Here is a 21053-nt window from a genome sequence, read left to right on the forward strand (position 1 = left end):
TAAACTAAGACAGTAAATCGTGGGCAACCTTGTCGCCCTAACTTGATTGCTTGCTAGGAAATTCATAGTTACCCTAACTTGGCAACTCAGCTTAACAGAAGGGTGATGTAGCAGGATGACTACTCATCCTCTTGTAAATTAAACTTGTACTTGGAACCTGCCAACCTTGTTCTGAGTGGCAAATCTATCTTGTGATTTAAACACAAAGCCATGCGACGTTGCAACTTGTTGCGTAGGAGTTGCATCTAACTTGCGGGATTAGTTCTCTCATCAAACGGTACTCTTTGGTCGAGAATACCTTTGGTTAAGATGTAGGATTTGGGAGTCCTCTGGACCGAACCCAACCCTAACCATACTAGGCTGACAACATTTGGCCCTAGGGTTTCTAAAGTCAAATGGAAGTCTAGTATTTGGCCAATCGATCCTTAGGGTAAGGACCCTAGATTGTTTTTGCATTTAACTAACCCTAACATTCCATGAATGTGGGTAGGATCTTTGGGATTGGAAGTCTTGACTTGGCATCCCAAGTGTGATACTAGGCAAAAAAAATTTAACCTAACTAAACCCTACCTAGCACTTTGAGGTGTTCGTCGTACTAACTATTTATGCTTTTATGAATCCCATGTGGGTTATGCCATTACGAGCGATTTACCTAGATTGATCTAATTGTCTTGCGACAAGAGGTGACCTCTCCTTAGAGAATGCAAATACTTTTCCTAAAAAGATATAAATAATTGCAAGACATAACATTCCATACAAATATGCGATTCATGGACTTTTCCCTTCTATGCAATTATAAGTTTTACAATGGATCGTTACTTTTCTTGCCTAAACTATGATGATTGACAATTTAGGGCTACTCGTATAAAGACCTACGTTGAATTTCAACAAGAACTATGTCTATAAACTCTTCGTTTAATGCATTGAATTCAATCTTCAATATGAAAATGCATTCTTTTCTAAATACAGTCTTTGATGGAAAGACTCCATGCATGAACGAATACCATGAGACCATTATCGATTTAATTTGTCCTTCGACACTCAACCCAACCTAGGATGTGATTATCACTGCAAGCCATTTGCAAGGTACTTAAATCCCTTTCATGCAATGCGACTACTTGGACAACATTTAATGGACGTCAATGATTAACTCATACGAATCACAACTAGGAAATTATTGCCAAGATGCATTATGCGCTGTTCTTTTTTGCGAGGCAATCAAGGATGCACTTAAACAATTCCATCTTTTCAACCTATGCAATATGCATTTAGAATTGCAACTTGGAAATGCAAACAAACCCAAATGCACGACATGCACTAACTCTTGTAAATCGTCCAAGGAAATAAATTTCCCAATGTAATTTAACTTGACTACGTGAATTAAAGGCATGCTTAAATGCATGCTTTTCATGCGGAATCAAATTTTTTAAGAACCTGGGTATTGAGGTTTGGGGTGTTGTCCACACGCAAACTCAGAGTAGAAGCTCCCGTATGTGCGCCCATTTTCTTCGGAGCCATTGACGAATCAAATCCCGATTCACAACAACTTCCTCTTGGGCCCTTTATGCATTACGAATCCCTCTCTGATCGATTATTTTCTCCTCTACGCAGGACAGGGCCTTTGCAGACTTGGTTTCAAAAAGATCGGGGAAGCACGTGAGAACAAGTCTTAAGGAGGCCTTTTAATGGAAGCTTCCAAAGAAGCTTCCAAGCGTCTGTGGCAAAAGATTACGTGGAGAGAGAAGACGAGGATGATTGGGAGAAGGGTGAGGATGACAACGAAGGAGATGAGGATGATGATTGTGATAATGATGGTGATGGTAATGACACAGGTGGCAGTCTGACAGACATCATGACGGCAATGGCGTGTGGCGGCTTCACGGCACAAGGCGGCCACTCCTCTCTCTCCTCCCCAAGCTTCAAGGGGGGGTTCATATAGTTAGAGGGGGGAGGGAATGACCACACACGTGGTCAGTAGCATGCCTCCTCCCTCCCATGCTCTCCTACACCACTCCTCTTACACTCATGTTCTTCCCACACTCCCTCTCCCCACCATGCATCGAATGAGGGAAGGGGGTTAATAATTAAAAAATTTGTCAAAATTTTAACCGTTATCCCCCTTTTTCTCCCCTAGAAGAGGTGTTCCTGTGCGGGATTGCGGTCTTCAAGCCACAGCCTCTTATGCACGTCACAGAGCCAGAATTTATCAATGCGCATGGAGGGAATACTTAGCTACCAACATTTTATCGATGCGAAAGATTATTTCTGATGGACCTAAAAATGGGCCGGCACTGGCTCATGCACTAGCCGGGCCTCGTCACTACGCACAAGACAACCCCTCGGCCTTGCGGCCAGGAGCGTCTATCAAAATCTCTGCCTCCCTAAACATTGCGTTTGTAATACGTTGTAGTCCAACTGATCCTAACCCAATATTACTCCTCAGAGGGAGTCCCTTTCACATAGCCAAAAGGCTTGAATCACATACACATGGGGTTCCTCCTACGGCTGAATGCTGTCAACCCTCTGCGACTCTCCTACACCTTGGGGATTGGCCCCTCGATGCGTCGCTCAACACTTAGAAATTCCGCACAAACGTCGCTCAAGGTACCAAATAAACGTGTCCAGGAATGTACCATTGTCCTTACTTGATTTCCCCTCTAGGATCCCACGACTAGCCTACAGCATGGGTATCTCACTGCCTCTCAACGTAGGTCATGTCCTCATAAACCAATTGCAATGCATGTCCAGGAGCTGATCACTGATACTTTTAAATTCTTTTCCATGCTCCATGCATTTGGTGGATGTCTAGTGCTCAAACATTTAGCAAAACAGTATCGTGTACAAGTGCAAAAACATCCCTTTCATGGTTTCTTTCTAACGATTGTATGCTTCGTTGCATGGCATTTTACGGCTTTTTCCATTAAATTTCATATCAAAAGCGGACAAAACTGAACTAAAACACGGAAGCAAGGCTGATCTGAAGCAAATCTTCATGCCTCAGCCTCACTATACATTCACGGACATTACTCATAATTTTCCTAATTTTTCGAAGCCCAAAATATAAATTTCCCCTATTTTTTAGGGTTTTACTACCATTTTCTTGTAAATTTTTCCATTTTTTTCCATTTTTTAATTACTAAAAATTAATTTCAGTTTATGGGCTGTGGTCCTTAGTTCATTTCAGTAGAAAAAGAATTTTAGTAGGTGTGGATTAATTTATTGCATCATTTTTAGCCCAAAAACCCCTATTTTCCTTCATTTTTATGGTTTTTCGTGTCTCGGTTTTCCATTTTCTACTATCCCACACATGTTTTTCTGATTTTTAAATGATAAACAGCCAGAAAACAGCTCAAAGCACGACATACTCAAAACTCAATCCATATAAACACATTTTTATCAACCAAATTTGCACCAAAAGGCCATTTTCTTTGAAAAAACAGTTATTACCGTGTCTTGCGGGTTTTTCCATTAAATTTGGCATGTCCCACGACTGATTTCCAGCCATGAATTCTACTTGGAATCAGCAATCTACAATGATTACGCATTGCCCTTCAGTCTCGTCAAGAATTGGCATCCATCCGGCCATCCATTTCCATTCTACTCTTCCACGCATGAACGGGGGTTAAGAGGAGAGAGAAGGAGGAGAGAGAAAGACTGATTTTCTCTCTCTCTCTACAGTCCACCATTGCGGGAGCGGAGACTGGCGATACGGAGCGTAGGATTGATGCAGAAGCCTGGCATGATCATCTTCATGGCTTGTGTGTCAAGCCTCATCATGATTGGGGGGGGGGGGGGAGGGGCGCGATTTTTTCGGCGGCTGAAAAACAGCCGCCCCCCCCCCCCCCCCCCCCCCCCCCCCTACATCACGTTTTTTTGAAGGGGGGGGGTGCCAAAGGTCACCCCCCCTCTCTTACACCTCTTGGAATTTCCAATTTGGGCCCCCTTTTGGGCACCCTGGCCGGTTTCGGGCCATCTTCCGCGTACGGACTCCGATCGTCAGTCTGAAAATTTCTATGAACTCGTCTCGACATCCCGCACTGAGCGGCAGCTCCACTGACTAGCACAGGCACATGGAAAAATTATGAAAATTCTCGGAGTGTCGTAGGGGCGCCCGTCAAGCACTTGACGCTTAAAATAGTCCTAGGTCGAGCTGCCTCCTTCGTGGTTGAGCATTTTCCCCCGCATTTCCACATTTTTCTCCTATTTTTAGGCACGTTTCGGGGCCTAAAATCCATCCTTCATTGGCGACCACGGGATAGGACGACTCAATCCGTCGAACCCACGAACATATCTACACATAAACAACCAAAGAAGCATCAAACTGATACAAAACAAATATATAATAAAACTCAGCACAATGCTCCCCCTACCCCTGGACAGAACCAAGGCATGACATCCACAAGGAATAGGCCTAGCATAATCTAATAGAAGATCCGAAGTGAGTCACTAACCAGCTGCTCCAACACAGCCAAACTAAAAAAAAACCTATCAAAGAGGTTGCCCTAAGTGGTAGTCTGAACTACTTACCAACTAAAGACAACACAACCAGGAGCTCCTACAAGGCGAGGACTCCTATAGCTTGATCAATGAGTATTTTCTTCCAGTACATTTCTTCTTTTAGGGTTTTTATTCTATTAACATACTTGGGCATGTAAAAAGGAGGGAGCTGAGCATAGTGACCCAAGGAGAACAGGGCATCGGTCTCAGGACCTGTCTCGGCACCCAAGAACCTACCAAGCCCTCGCAAGGCGACACTTAATCCTTTTCTAACACTCACTTTTATTTTCGCTCCAACCTTCCTTGTTTTGGTATTATTTTTCCAGCAAGAAGCTACCCCTAGGAAGACAAGGTATCGGCCCCGGGTCTGACTCGTCCCCAGGAACCTACCAGGCCCTCGCAAGGCAATGATCAACTGCTTACACATTTTCATTTCTTTTCTTTTCTTTACTTTGAGAGGGGTTAGAACCCCTTTTTACACACCTTCGTATTTATATTCATCTTTTAGGATGTACAGAGTTTCTGGGCATCATCATTATGATCTTCTGGCAGGCTTCTCTAACTGCCTCACTACGAACAAGGACTCCTAGAACGGCTGCCTAGCAGGCTAGCAGAACAGGGCCATTAGGGCGTCCTTCTAAAATAGGTCTTTCGATGCCTGACAATGTCTTTACAGGAGGCAATGACTACTCCGACCTCCCTCAAACATACTTAGCCTAAACCTGGGACTTCATGCCTTCGTTGTCGGTCCCCAACAAAATGTACCCCCTTGACAAGTACAAATACAAATATAACAGGAAAGAAAGATACTCGTAAAGGAGAGGTATCACCTGGATTGGCCACAAGAAGTTTCCATCGATGCCGCGACAAAGGCTCCCTCCAAGCTTCACCAAAGTCCATGAACCACGAAATCTGTCCAACACAACACTAAAACAAAAACCCAATTAAACGCACCCACACTAGACAGGAAAATGGCCCTCTTGGCCTAATGAAATCATACATGTCTTTGCTACAAAACTGAATCGGCTCTCTTGGCCTAATGAAATCAAACAATACTATGCATAACATCCTCCTGGAAACAACCATGATAGACATCAAAGCATACCATTCCCAGGGAAACAAAGGCTCGTAGCCCTAGACTAGGTGCATTAGATTATGACCTATCCCTCCTGCGTATACCGCAAGAGGTGTTCGCATCACATGTCAACTAACCATTCTGTGGGTACATGATAATAAAGGCAGATGAGTCTCGCTTACCCTTTGCATCACCCAAAGCAACCATCGTCTGCCAAAGAGGGCATGTTCAGAAAGCATACCCCACAAACTACCAGGTTCTGTCTCACCATCAATAGATATATCGGGACAGGGGCCACAATTAAAGAAGAGGTCTTCTTCATACGCAAAATTAGCCAATGAATCGGCAAACTGATTCCAGTTCCGTGGAATCAGCTGAAAAGACACTCTATCGAATTCGTCTAGCAGGGCTAAGGCAGTATGATGGTACATACAAAGGATGGGGTTCCGTACCATGTACGTCCCATTGAGTTGATTTAAAACCAACTGAGAGTCCCCTTTCACCAATAACTGACGGATACCACCCTTCTTTGCAATATTCAAACCCATTATCAGGGCTTTGTATTCGGCCATATTATTGGTAAAATTCACCCCGAGATAAGGAGCTAACTTCATGACAATGCGTCGTCGGGGGTCTCGGATGACAACTCCTACACTTCCTTTTTTGCATGGACCCCTGGACGCCCCATCAAAGTACAAGGTGTACATCCATAAAGGGTTTACATATCCCGCCATCTAGAACTCTACTCGTAATTATGGTAATCGAAATTCAACATATTCAACGGGTGGACTGTAGGCTCCATCCCTCCATCATCATTGAATTCAACAGGGATGCTCGTCAAAATTTGTAGGCAGTGATGGCAGAAGACCTTGATCTCCCAAATAAATGTCCTGCCTTCTTGCTCAATCACCTTGTATCCTTTGCTCCACCAAATGAGCTTTCCCTGATGATACCTTTGTTCCAAATATGGGTGTTCTAAATAAGGGATCAGACGACCCATCAACTTCTTTCACGATTTCCTTGTAGATGTTTGATCGATCTCGCCTAGACCTGCAAGGCAGTCATAGCATTAGTGCAATCAGAAATAATAAGGTTTAATCTTATTAAGATTAACATTATTTTTAAATTCTATCCCCTCAAGGTCAGCTAACAAGACTGTGGATTTATTCTTTCCTATTCTAATGATCCTATAGGGCCCATCCCATTTAGGCTCTAGCTTGCCTGGAAATAATTCACGTCGTGCATCATAATACAGAACAAGCTGTCCTTTCTTGAAGGTGTATTTCTTGGCTTTGAGGTCGTGTAGCTGCTTCATTCGGCGCTTCGCCACTTCTTGGTGCAATAAGCTCTGCAACTTAAGCTCATCTAAATGTGCCAGTATCATCAAGCGCTCAAAAAGTGCATCTTTATCGCTCAAAGAATGATTGATGGCAAACCGAATAGTCGGCAGCTCAATCTCTAAAGGCAAGACACACTCCTCCCCATATACTAACTTAAACGGGGCATGACCAGTGGCTCGTTTGAAAGTCGTATTATAGGCCCACACTGCCACGTATAACTTTTTATCCCAATCCCGTTTCTTTTCCGACACAATTTTGGACAGGATGCCCACAAGCTGCTTGTTGGTACTTTCAACCTGACCATTGGCTTGCGGATTATATGGGGTTGTCTTGTTATGCTTGATTTGCCACATCTCTGTCAAACCTTTGATCACCTTATTCAGGAAATGGGTTCCGCGGTCCGACACTAATTCTTTTGGCGGACCAAACCGGCATATTATCTGCTCTAAAAGGAAACTAGCAGTTTCTTTAGCATCATCTTTCCTTGTTGCACATGCTTCTGACCACTTTGTGAAGTAGTCAGTTGCGACAATGATGTACCTCTTTTGCGTAGTCGACGACGGAGTAATAGGACCCACAAAGTCTATTCCCCACTTCTCAAATGGAAGTATCGCCATAATAGGGGTGAGTGGTCGTTTCCTATTCTCTCGACTATCATGCCATTGGCAAATCTCGCATCGCTTAACATACGTAAATGCATCCTGGAAGATGGCAGGCCACCAATAACCTGCTCTTAAAGCCTTTTGTGCTGTAAGCTATCCAGCAAAATGGCCACCGCAAGCAGAATCATGGCACTCTTCCAAAATGAATGGCACCTCGTCAGGCATCACACACCGGCGATAGATATCATCAACCCCTTGCCGATATAATGTACCTGCGATCAAGGCAAACTTTAACGCTTGCTACTTAATTTTCCTTCTCTCAGCTTTAGATAATTCGGATCTCGCCTCTCCTGTTGATAAATAATGCGTTATTGCAGCATACCAGGAGGGAATAGATGCCGTATCTATTTTAAATAACAACTCCATGTCACTATCTTCAGCCACAGATTCTTTCGGCTCCCCAAAGTCCACAAGACATTCCATGATGCCTTGCAACCTTGGTGTTTTACTCTTGATTTCATAATCAAATTCCTGCAAAGTGATTAACCACTTCGCTAAACGATCAGGCGGCTGTAGCTTATTCATCAATAATCAAAGTCCCTCCGCCTTCGTATAAAGCACGACTTTCTCATAGAGAATGTAATGCCTGAATTTTTTGGTCCCAAAGACCATCGCTAGACACAATTTCTCCATGTATGTGTAATTGATTTCGGATATCCCCAGCTTCCGACTAGCAAAAGCAATCGGGTGGTACCACTTCTCCTCCCAAATTTGGGCTAAACAGCAGCTGATACTATACATCGTGACTGCTGAAAATATATAAAACACCTCACCTCTTTTAGGTGCTTTTAAAATGGGCGCTCTTTCTAGCTCTTGTTTCACATCCTCGAATGCTACCTTACAAGGGTCACCCCATACAAACGAACAGCTAAAGGACAATAAATTTGTAAGCGGCAACGTTCTTTCTGCCAAGGCGTTGATGAATCTACGGTAGTAATCAATCGAAGACAGAAAGCTATGCACCTCCTTCGGAGTGCGTGGTGGACCCATGGCAACTATAACTTTAACCTTCTCGGGGTCTGTTGCAATTCCTACCGAGCTGACCACATGACCCAACAATAGCCCATAAGGTACTCCAAAAACACACTTCCGTGGGTTTAGGGTGATGCAAAATTGTCTACAGTGCTCAAAGCATTTTCTTAGAATGATCAACTGCCTTTCTCTCAAGGTGGTAGCCCCTAAGTCATCTATAAACACCTTCAACTCTTCAGGGGATATGTCACCAAATGTCTTATCTGCTGTTCGTTGCCACGAACCAGGCGCATTGCATAAACCAAAGGCCATCACATGGTACGCAAAAGTACCAAATACAGTAATGAAAGTTGTTTTCAACTTGTCCTCTTCTGCAATTGCCATTTGGTTATATCCTGCAAAGCAATCCATAAACGAATATATCTCCCTACACGCTAATTGATCCAAAATCTGGTCAATAAATGGTAACGGGTAGTAGTCCTGAACTGTCTGCTTATTCAGCTCTCTAAAGTCTACACATAAACGGATTTGATTATTCTTCTTTTTTCTAATCACAACTGGCGAACACCATTCCGTGTGTTGCACAGGAAAAATCAAACCCGCTTCTCGAAGCTTCTGTAACTCTTCAAACAGGCCGTCCCTCAATTCGAAAGGCATACACCTTACTTTCTGCCGTACAGGACGACTGCCCTCTTTCAACGGAATTGTATGAACAGCAAGACTAGGAGGAATGCCTCTCAACTCATCATAACTCCAGGCAAAGATATCACGGAATTCCTGGATCAAGGCCACATAGTCCTCCCTTTCTGCTGTACTGAGCATAGAACCTAATTTGATTGGCCGCGAATCATCAAGCATACCAAGGTCTAGCTCGATCTTGGCCCTCTATTGGCTCGTTCAAAGTGATCTGATAGATGTCCTCTGTGGTGGATCCCTCTTTAGACTCATCACTCGATGATGTCTCACTGGCAGATAAATCTTCTGATCTCTCCAATTCTGTAGAAGATAGAGGAGCTCTCTCACTCTGCGGGGACTCAGGATAAGCATCAACCACCATACGCTGGGCACCTCTGCCGAATATTAGTCGATCGGCAGGTATATCTACTTGGCAGTCCGCTTGCAAGATCCAAGGTCATCCGAGTAATACTTGGTAACTTGGCCGCCCTGCAAAACGAATCACCCTAAAGTCCAACATGCATTCTACATTTGCAACATTAACATGGACCTTAGTAATGCAGCCTTCTGGCTGTCTCAAACTATCATCTGCCATTCTGAGAATTGTGGAGGTATCTTTCTGGATCGCAAGACCCAACCTTTCCATCAGCTCAGAACTCATAATGTTAACAGATGATCCCGTGTCGACAATGGCATAATCTACTGATATCCCATTGACATAGGCTGCAACCCTTGGGCAATGCTTCTCAGCATGCTCAAACCAGTCATCACCAACTCGCGCAATACCCAAAGGTTCTACGATATACCCGGTACATAGGATCTTTCTAAATTCCTTACGTACTCCTGGGGAAAGCTTAATAAGCTGTAAGAGATTCACATCCGGCTTGACTTCGCAAAGAGAGCTCGCCAAATCGAATTCATGATAGTTTGATAGAGCTCGCTTTTCACGCCAAACCATCCGCTCTTTAGGTCGCTGAACCGGCTTTAATGCCTCCTTTTTAACTTTCACCTTCTTCTTTGGTAGCTCCTTATCGGCTTTACTTTCTACGGGCTTCAAAGGTCCCCCTTCCATGGAAGGGTCCAAAACTTGCGTTCCTTTGTCGCCTTGTTTAGGGTTTCCATCGACAGGCTTATCCTTGTCGGCCTCTCTACCTTTTTTACCTCTTGTAAGGACAGCTCGCAGATTAGAGGTTTTAGCATCATTAACGCGTACAGCCTCAATCAAACTAACCCCATTACCACTTGGTAGCTCCTCTACTGTAGTCTTTGGTCGTTGAAGTATTTGTTTAGGCCCATCCTCTCGCTGGGAATCATTTCCTTGGGCACGATGATTAACAGGCCCTGGTTGCCGACTTCCTTGCTGGAGGGAACTGATCTTACTCCAGCAAGTAGCTGCTAAATGGCTGGATTTTCCACAGATGTCGCACTTAACATTCGGGCAATTCCTTGGATAGTGCTGCCCACCACACCATTTGCAACTAAACCTCGAAGGTGCACCCTCCTCTGGGTATCTACTTCCTATCAAATTTTGTTGTTTTTTAAGGAAGTTGACATCAACGGCTATTTGTCGATACTGCTCCGTAATCATGTCGGTATAATGCTTCATCATGTCCTTAACCTCGCCAAGAACATTAGAAGAACTCGACTCATAGCCTTGGTCATTACCATGTCGTTCCATCGGCCTAACAATTCGATTAGGCACAGGTTGTTGAACCACAGGCATGGTGTTAGAATTGACCGCTTGGCTTCCACCACTTGGAGCCATTTGACTGCCCGTAGGCATCGATATGCTAGGGGGAGCTAGTAATAAAGGGACATTCTGTATCATGTTCCCTCTCCCATTAGGGTTAGCCATCGCTATCCCTTGACCACTACTGCCATTGGCCATTACCACATTATTTCCCAATACTAAACCCATGTTCGAATTGCCTCGAGAAGCATAGGCTGCTTGTAGTCGGGATTCCACCTCTTGTGCTCGTGTAATGGCAGTATCTATATCCCCCAAGGGGACACTACTCAACTGTAATTGGATATTAAAGTCCAAACCATGAAGGAAATATTGCAATTGGGCAGCTGCGGGGATAGGAATAGAGGTGTCCAACTTACGGAAAACCTCTTTTATCTTCTTCGCATAAGCACGAATATCCTTGTGTGGATCTTGGCGGGTCACGTTGAGTACACGCAACCAATATTTCCCACCCCTTTCAGGGGAAAACTCCCTTCAAAAAGCTCCATAAAATGCATCAATGTTCAATATGGTTCCGGCTTCTAAACCATGATACCATATAGCGGCTCTTCCTTTGAGAGTCATATTGAAGAACATCATTAAATGTCCTTCTTCTTGGATGCGACAGTTAAACATGAGCTTTTGAAACTCCCTAATGTGGAGTTCCGCATCTTCCTCAACTAGCCCATTAAAAATGGGTAGCGGGTAACCTAGGGCCGGCAAATCCGTCGTTCCTGCTGGAATTGCAATAGGCTGCGCCATGACAAGGATTGGATTTGCACTAGGAATAGGGGACGGTGGGTTTACACCTCCCGTACTTGACGTGGACTGGCTTATAGAAGGAAGGGGAGCACTAGAGCTTCCACCTTCTCCTAACTTACTGCTTGTGGCCCCAAGACCACTAGATCCACTCCCTCGTAAGGGTTCAGCATCGCTACGCTTAGGGGAATATCTCCTAAAAATTTCAGCACGTCCCCTAGCTCTTTCGTCTCTTTCTTGCTTTTGGATTTTTGCTAGACGATGCTTATCAATAAATAACGGATCAATCTCAGTATCCTTTGGCATAAACTGCTAGTTGGTCCCTAATCAACCAGGATTCGAGAACCGCCACTTTTAAGCGGCTCCCGGCAGACGCACCACTGATGGACCTAAAAACGGGCCGGCACTGGCTCATGCACTAGCCGGGCCTCGTCACTACGCACAAGACAACCCCTCGGCCTCGCGGCCAGGAGCGTCTATCAAAATCTCTGCCTCCCTAAACATTGCGTTTGTAATACGTTGTAGTCCAACTGATCCTAACCCAATATTACTCCTCAGAGGGAGTCCCTTTCACATAGCCAAAAGGCTCGAATCACATACACATGGGGTTCCTCCTATGGCTGAATGCCGTCAACCCTCTACGACTCTCCTACACCTTGGGGATTGGCCCCTCGATGCGTCGCTCAACACTTAGACATTCCGCACAAACGTCGCTCAAGGTACCAAATAAACGTGTCCAGGAATGTACCATTGTCCTTACTTGATTTCCCCTCTAGGATTCCACGACTAGCCTATAGCATGGGTATCTCACTGCCTCTCAACGTAGGTCATGTCCTCATAAACCAATTGCAATGCATGTCCAGGAGCTGATCACTGATACTTTTAAATTCTTTTCCATGCTCCATGCATTTGGTGGATGTCTAGTGCTCAAACATTTAGCAAAACAGTATCGTGCGCAAGTGCAAAAACATCCCTTTCATGGTTTCTTTCTAATGATTGTATGCTTCGTTACATGGCATTTTACGGCTTTTTCCATTAAATTTCATATCAAAAGCGAACAAAACCGAACTAAAACACGGAAGCAAGGCTGATCTGAAGAAAATCTTCATGCCTCAGCCTCACTATACATTCACGGACATTACTCATAATTTTCCTAATTTTTCGAAGCCCAAAATATAAATTTCCCCTATTTTTTAGGGTTTTTCCACCATTTTCTTGCAATTTTTCCCATTTTCTCCCATTTCTTAATTGCTGAAAATTAAGTTCAGTTTATGGGCTGTGGCCCTTAGTTCATTTCAGCAGAAAAAGAATTTTAGTAGGTGTGGATTAATTTATTGCATCATTTTTAGCCCAAAAACCCCTATTTTTCTTCATTTTTATGGTTTTTCATGTCTCGGTTTTCCATTTTCTGCTATCCCACACATGTTTTTCTGATTTTTAAATGATGAACAGCCAGAAAACAGCTCAAAGCACGACATACTCAAAACTCAATCCATATGAACACATTTTTATCAACCAAATTTGCACCAAAAGGCCATTTTCTTTGAAAAAACAATTATTACCGTGTCTTGCGGGTTTTTCCATTAAATTTGGCATGTCCCACGACTGATTTCCAGCCATGAATTCTACTTGGAATCAGCAATCTACAATGATTACGCATTGCCCTTCAGTCTCGTCAAGAATCGGCATCCATCCGGCCATCCATTTTCATTCTACTCTTCCACGCATGAACGGGGGTTAAGAGGAGAGAGAAGGAGGAGAGAGAAAGACTGATTTTCTCTCTCTCTCTACAGTCCACCATTGCGGGAGCGGAGACCGGCGATACGGAGCGTAGGATTGATGCAGAAGCCTGGCATGATCATCTTCATGGCTTGTGTGTCAAGCCTCATCATGATTGGGGGGGGGGGGGGCGCGATTTTTTCGGCGGCTGAAAAACAGCCGCCGCCCCCCCCCTACATCACGTTTTTTTGAAGGGGGGGGTGCCAAAGGTCACCCCCCCTCTCTTACACCTCTTGGAATTTCCAATTTGGGCCCCCTTTTGGGCACCCCGGCCGGTTTCGGGCCATCTTCCGCGTACGGACTCCGATCCTCAGTCTGAAAATTTCTATGAACTCGTCTCGACATCCCGCACTGACCGGCAGCTCCATTGACTGGCATAGGCACACGGAAAAATTATGAAAATTCTGGGAGTGTGGTACGAGTTCCCGTCAAGCACTTGACGCTTAAAATCGTCCTAGGTCGAGCTGCCGCCTTCGTGGTTGAGCATTTTCCCCCGCATTTCCACATTTTTCTCCTATTTTTAGGCAAGTTCCGGGGCCTAAAATCCATCCTTCAATTTCGAACCACTTTTTGCACATCATGTGTGGGGTCATTAATATTTTGTACGGAAATATTACATGCTCAGTTTGAAACACTTGAAAGAGTAAGCGATCCGTGGGTCTTGGCAGCTGAGCTTGAGCTCGTCTATACACTAGAACTTGGTTACAAGTGTAGAGGCTCAAGATAAAATCCTCGATGTGGATAATGAGGATTTGGTGGATGTGACTTTGAATGGTCTAGGGCCTGAATACAAGTCCTTTGATACATCAATTTCAATCATGGTTGAAATGCTTTACTTTAATGAATTAGTACCCTTGCTTATCCACGAAAAAGTGAAATTGGGGTTGACTATGAGCTTGACTAGCTCTAAACATAGAGATGCATCTTTTTACTCTAGTCAAATAGGCCATGGTCATCATGGCAAAGGTTCTAGCTACCGTGGCAGGAGAACCTAGCATCATGCATCTCAATATGAGCAAAGTCAGGAGGGATTTGTTTGTAGAGATGGTGGATACTCTCTATGAGGATCCTGGCATACTTAGTCTACTCATGAAAATGCTAATAAGGATAGAAAATACCATTAATGTGGCAAGCATGGCCACATTGCAAAAGAGTGCTAGAAAAAGCAAGTTGATCAAAAGTGTAGACAGTAGGGACACTATGCATCTTCTAGTCATGCAAAGCTTGAGACAAGTGACAGATGTTTGCTATGACTTGTGTACATAACAAAGACAAGTAGCAAGGAAAGTCGTATGATGTCTTGTTTATGAATTTTGGTGCCTCCAATCACATGATACCACATGGTGAGTGGTTTGATGAGCTAAAAACAAGTGCTAATGGCTATATATGTAGTACTAGAGATGATTCTCAACATGACATAGCACACATAGGGATTTTTCCCTTGGTTATGCCAAATGGCAAGAAAAAGCAGTTGCATGATTGATTGCATATTCCATCGATCACCAAGAATATTCTACTTGTTGGTCAAATGGCTGAGTAGAACGTGCAGGTATGATTTAATAGAGATGTCTGCTTCATAGAGGAATGTGGCAAAGGATGTAGATTGGCTACTAAACATTAGAGACATGGTAGGATGTTTACACTAGTAGATACAAACTTACATGAATTGAATGTTGCTATCTTTGCTTATGATGGGACAAGTATCCAAGACATTGATATTTGGCATAAGCGGATTGGACATATAAATGTTCAAAAATTATAGCAAAGCATGCGATTAGGAGGCAATTGACTTGTAGCTATACTCCATGAAGTTACTGAAAGGAATCCATATTAGTGGATGAAGACCCATGGTTGTAGAGCCTTTGAGTCCAAGGACTTACACTACTAGATGCATCCTGAGTAGATCCATTGATAGAAGTAGTGCCCTATTATTCATTTTCATCATATGTGCCTTATGAATCATCATCATATATACTATAGCCTACTTAGCCCCATACCAAGATTCTAACTCATCAAACACAATATCATAGCTACAATATCTCTCATGTAGTCAAAATAATGCATTTGTATGCCTTCCTTTCATGTGAGTATCTAAGGAAAACACACTTTACCACTTTAGGGTCAAGTTTCTTCCATTTTTCATTTGTAACATGGACATAGGCAATACTATCAAATACTTTCAAATGTTGAATGTTAGGCTTATATCCATACAATGGCTCATAAGGTGTCTTTTTATGTATTCCTATAGTAGGTGTTCTATTCATCACATAGACAACAATAAGTGTTGCTTTAACCCAATAAGACAAAGGCATGCCCTTCTCATTCAACATGGCCATGTGGCCGAAACTAGAGACCTTTGTTTGAATGGGGGTATTGGAGCTATATATAGCTCACCCTATCTAGACTAGCTCTCACCTATATATATGTAGATTGTGATCAATATGATATAGTCTTTGGGAGTGTATATGGTTTGTCTCTTCTCTCTCTATCACATCTTGACTCTTTGGCCGGACTGTCAATAGGAAAGCTTATAAAGGAAGAAGATCTATCTCTCTTTATCTTCTTCTATTTCCATTGTAGGGTAGGATACATCTTGACTAGATTCTACTTAGACATTTTAGATTCCTACTCCTCTTCTTCTCCTTTAGATATTTCAATGTCCTCATGCTCACTTTCATCCAGCTTACTATCTTCTTCCTTTATAAGCTTTCCTATTGACATATCAAACTTTCTTAGCAAGCCTTGTTGGTTATAGATAGTGATTATGCCTTTTCTCCAATGTTATATTGATCCTACCTTTCTAAGCCATGGTATTTCTAGAACTAGAGGAAATGCCCCTATTCCGGGCTAACATCACATGTCAATTTATCTTCATGGGGTATAGCATATACCTTGATCTCAAGGTCCTGTATGATTCCTATACACATACTTTTAGCATGATTAGCCAACCACAATCTGAATCCAACCCTTTAATCATCTTAATACCAAACTTCTCAATAGACACTTGTGTGATGACACACAACTATGCTCATCTATCTATATAAGCTTCTCCAATGTCCTTATCGTTTTATTGAGCATTCACAACAATATAAATATCAAGAAACTCCTCTACACTCAAGATGATCACTGCTCCTCTCTTCTTATCTTTAGCTTTCAAGTTAACCAACCTCTTCCATTCTCTTTGCATATTTGGACATAGCTCCATGACTTGAGCAAAAGACATGGTAGTTTTTTTCCCAAGCAAGTCCTTTTGATGTCATATTTCTCCCCTCAATTGAAGGCAAGTTAGCTGCATGATAATATCTCCTATTAAGAGCTCTAGTCCTATTATTTTTTTGCTTTGCAACCTCTTTGGTCTTACCATTTGTACCTCAACATTATATTTCACCTTTTCTCTCCATCTCTTGCCAACCTTTTTGGTCATTTGCTCATCCCTCTCTATTGTTCTCCTCTCGTTCATCATAGGTGCTACATCAACATTTTTGTTGGCAGCGAGAATGCAATTCAATGCACTATTTGTGTTCTTCTTCACATAGAACCTCTAAAGGTTGAAGGATTATGTATCTCTATCCCATGGTCATTTTGTGTGTTGGGTAAGTTCTTGGAAAGTTGATACATTTCACCTTCCACATCTTCTAGGTTGTGGAAAATTTGGACTTATGTCACCAACCTCATCACAAATGAAAGATGTCAGAAGTCTTCTTGGAAACCCTCTACCACTTCCTTTTGATAGTTCTCCCTACAATCCCTAGCTAATATGTGTAGTAGCTCCTCTTTCCCATTGCCTATCCCTCAAGGTAGGCAGCCTCATATTTTCCATTTCAGAAGCTAATTGTTCTTCATCTTGAGGGGCTAGTTGAGCTCCCTATTTAGCGATTGTTTGGTAGTTTTGGACATTGACATTTAGGGTAGGTTTCAAGATTCTAGTCTTGGTATCTCTTCTCTAGGCCACTCCAACTACTCTCTCTTTCTATACATCTCAATTTTCCTTTTCTTCTTTACCACTATTCTTAGTACTTCTTCAAAAGTTTTTGTTTACTTGACTTTCAATCTTGTCCTTACATACCCTTGCAGTTTTTCCACAAAATGTTTTAGTTTAAGCATGGTTCATTCTCTTTCTCCATTACCCAAGGCATTGTTTAAATGATCTTATAGTCTCTCAAAGTCTAGAGTAAAAGACTCCATGGTTTGATCTTGTTTCCTTCGGCATAGCTCAATCCTTTTCCACAATTCTTATGGGGTCTCAATTTCCTCAAAATAGTTTACAAAATATTGCTTTATTGCTTTATATTTTGGCGGGGCTGGAGGGTTTCTTTGACTCAACTACCTTTGACATCTAGCAAGTTTCTACACTTATCCAAAATTTGAAACTTTAAAAATTGGATCTTGGTAGTTGGTTCTACAAGTATTAGAATGATGGAACCCAATTCTAGCGTCTATAGGAAAATTTGAGCATCCTCCCCTTTTCTTCCACAAAACTCAGGAAACAAGTTTCCCATCCTCTTTATCAAGTTTGGTCAACTCAAAAGCGCTCTATTCTACAAGTATTTGAAGGATGGAACCCAATTCTAGCTTCTATAGAAACATTCGAGCATCCTCCCCTTTTCTTCCACAAAAATTAGGAAACGAGTTTCCCGTCCTCTTTATCAAGTTTGGTCCACTCAAAAGTGCTCGATTCAATCTCAACACTCCGAATGAGGGCAGTAGAAAGGATGACACATGCTCAGTTGCTAATGAAAAGCCTATATAACCATGCATGGTCGAGAGATACTAAGGAGTGTTGGTAGAGTTTAGTAACCTAGTACTAGTGTTTGTTAGACTTGAACTTTAATTGGACATGTGATATGCCCTGAGAAAGACATATTGAACTTTTTTCTAACACATGTCTAGATAAAGTTTAGAAATATTTTCAAGTTTAAGTGTTTTGACAAATTTTGATAATGAAATTTTTTTTGTCAAAACTTTTCTAACTTTTAGGCATAAGGCCTATTTTATAAGCTGATTTGTGATCAAACAGAGCAGAGTTTGGTTAAAGTTCCTCTCATGGAGTCTGAAGAGTAGATCAAGGAGAATATTTTCTCATCTCATATCCTCATACCAATTCTTCAGCATTTTGGAGATATGAGGCTTCTAAAATGAAAAAAAAAATCAATACTTCAAAAAATGTATAATGCTGTGTGAGCTTAACTATTTTCATTTTTGGTAGGGTTGAATGTGAGTGATGATTTGGGAGGATTGCATCAATTTGGCACACACTTTTCTTGGGAAACACATCGTTCTTGGAAACGCCTATTTTGGAAACATGAAGTCATTTTGGTAGAAAATCTAAATGAAAAGTTATCTTCATCGTCATCTTCTTTTACAAATTTATGATTTTGAGACTATGAATATGATTGTGATTGTGATTGAGATTGTAAGTGCGTGTGAGATTGTGATTCTTTCGTGTACATGAATTCAGCTGAAGGGTGGTTGGGAGGTTCAAGCTCTACATTGGAGTGCCATTTCTGATTGTGTTATCTATTGCTACTCTATTTCCTTCAAACTATAATACGAATTTCTCATTTTGTCTTTGTACTTGCATCTCTTTATCACAAATTGTGTTGATTTCTATCAAATTGTGATTAGTGGTGTTGCAAAACACGACTAGCAATAGGTTCTTAAGCACTCTAAGGGAGAACATTATTCAAATCATATCACAAAGAAGCTATTTCCCTATACCTTTATATCTGTTCTAGCTTTCTAATCAAATTTTAGTAGCTTAACACTCCTCTACCTAGGGTTCTTGTCAATATTGACATGTCTCTATATCCAACATCTAAGCACCATTATCATAAATTCTACCTCTCATTTAAAGTAGCTTATCTTGAACTTGAACCCCTAAGATACCCCTTCTTCCTTTGAAACAAAGGGAACTTCTTTGAATTTTCCAAACACTCTAGCCAAGAAAGAAATTGTTTTAACTACTAGAGGTCTCCCTATCATTGGAATGAAATTTCTAATTGAGTTATCTATTGCTACTCTTTTTCCTTCAAATGATAATACAAATTTCTCTTCTTGTATTTGTAGTTGCATCTCTCTATCACAAATTGTGCTGATTTCTATCAAATTGTGATTAGTCATGTTGCAAAACACAACTAGCAAAAGGTTCTTAAGCACTTTAAGGGAAAACATTATTCAAATCATATCACAAAGAAGCTATTTCCCTATACCTCTATATCTCTTCTAGGTTTCTAATCCATTTTTAGTAGCTTAACACTCCTTCTACCTAGGGTTCTTATCAATACTGACATGTCTCTATGCCCAAAATCCAAGTACCATTATCATAAATTCTACCACTCATTTAAAGTAGCTTATCTTAGACCTGAACCCTTAAGATAGCCCTTCTTCCTTTGAAACAAAGGGAACTTCTTTGAATTATCCAACCATTCGAGCCAAGAAAGAAATTATTTTAAGTACTAGAGGTTTGCCTATCACTTTCCATTACAAATGACAACATTGCCTATGATCATGAATTAAGTTACAAACACAAAGTTTTCCACCTAAAGATCTCCCTTTCCACCTAAAGATCTCCCCATATCAAACTTCAAGAGTATTAAGGTTTTTTAAAGCAGCTTCGCAAAGTATTTTGAAATATCACTTATTATTATCAACTTATCTTCAATAAATGAGTCCTAAGCCTCATTTTTTACACTTTTCCAACTTGCCACATCCAATGGTTCTTATAACACAATTTTCATTGAAGGTACTTTGTCTTGTATCTTCTTATAGTCACATTATTAATGTGATGTCAAGAATTTTGGGGTTGTACAAAAGCATAGACAAGTTATTTTTATCTCAAGTTCAATTCACCATGGAGCTTCACAACATCCTTCCTTTGGATTGGAAGAGGAGACTATTTAATTCATGTTTGTATCATGCAGTATCAGCACAAATTTCACCTAGAATTGGAGAAATTTATTCATAGAAAACACCAATAACATCCTATTTGAAACAACACAATAAAAGAAGGAGATCATGAGAACCTTTAAGATCTTACATCCAACTTTAGCATCCTTTCCTTGATGCTCAAATAACATAGAGCTAGTTATATGATCAAATCATAGAGGTAGCTTCTCTTCAACTTGAACCTTATAATGAAGATTACCTAAGTTGAAGTAATGAGGGTTGCTATGTCTAATAGAGTATATACCTTCTTTGTCTATGGGGGGAAGGTCTTCCACATAGTGCACTAAGGTGCTAATGAAGGGCTTTAGCTCGCTGACATGAAACACATTGTGAATCTTGGTGGTAGGGGGAATCTCTAATCGATAGGCCAAATCACCAACTCTCTTACAGATCGAATAGGAGCCATAGAAACAGTGGGCAAACTTGTCACTGTTGCCCTCTTTAAGAGTGGAGTAATTGGACCTAGGCACTTCCAAGATGACCAACTCTCCCTCTTGAAATTCCAAATGTTGTCTTTTGTCATCAGCATAGAGCTTCATGTGAGTTTGTGCCTTTTGAAGATTCAAGTTTCATTACTGAAGCAGGGCTTACATGTGATCCAACTCGACTTTGCTCTAAGGGTT

This window comes from Lygodium microphyllum, unplaced genomic scaffold (assembly GCF_053477565.2).
Source record: "Lygodium microphyllum isolate KBCC unplaced genomic scaffold, Lygodium_microphyllum_v1.1.10 scaffold_125, whole genome shotgun sequence".
Classification (NCBI taxonomy): Eukaryota; Viridiplantae; Streptophyta; class Polypodiopsida; order Schizaeales; family Lygodiaceae; genus Lygodium; species Lygodium microphyllum.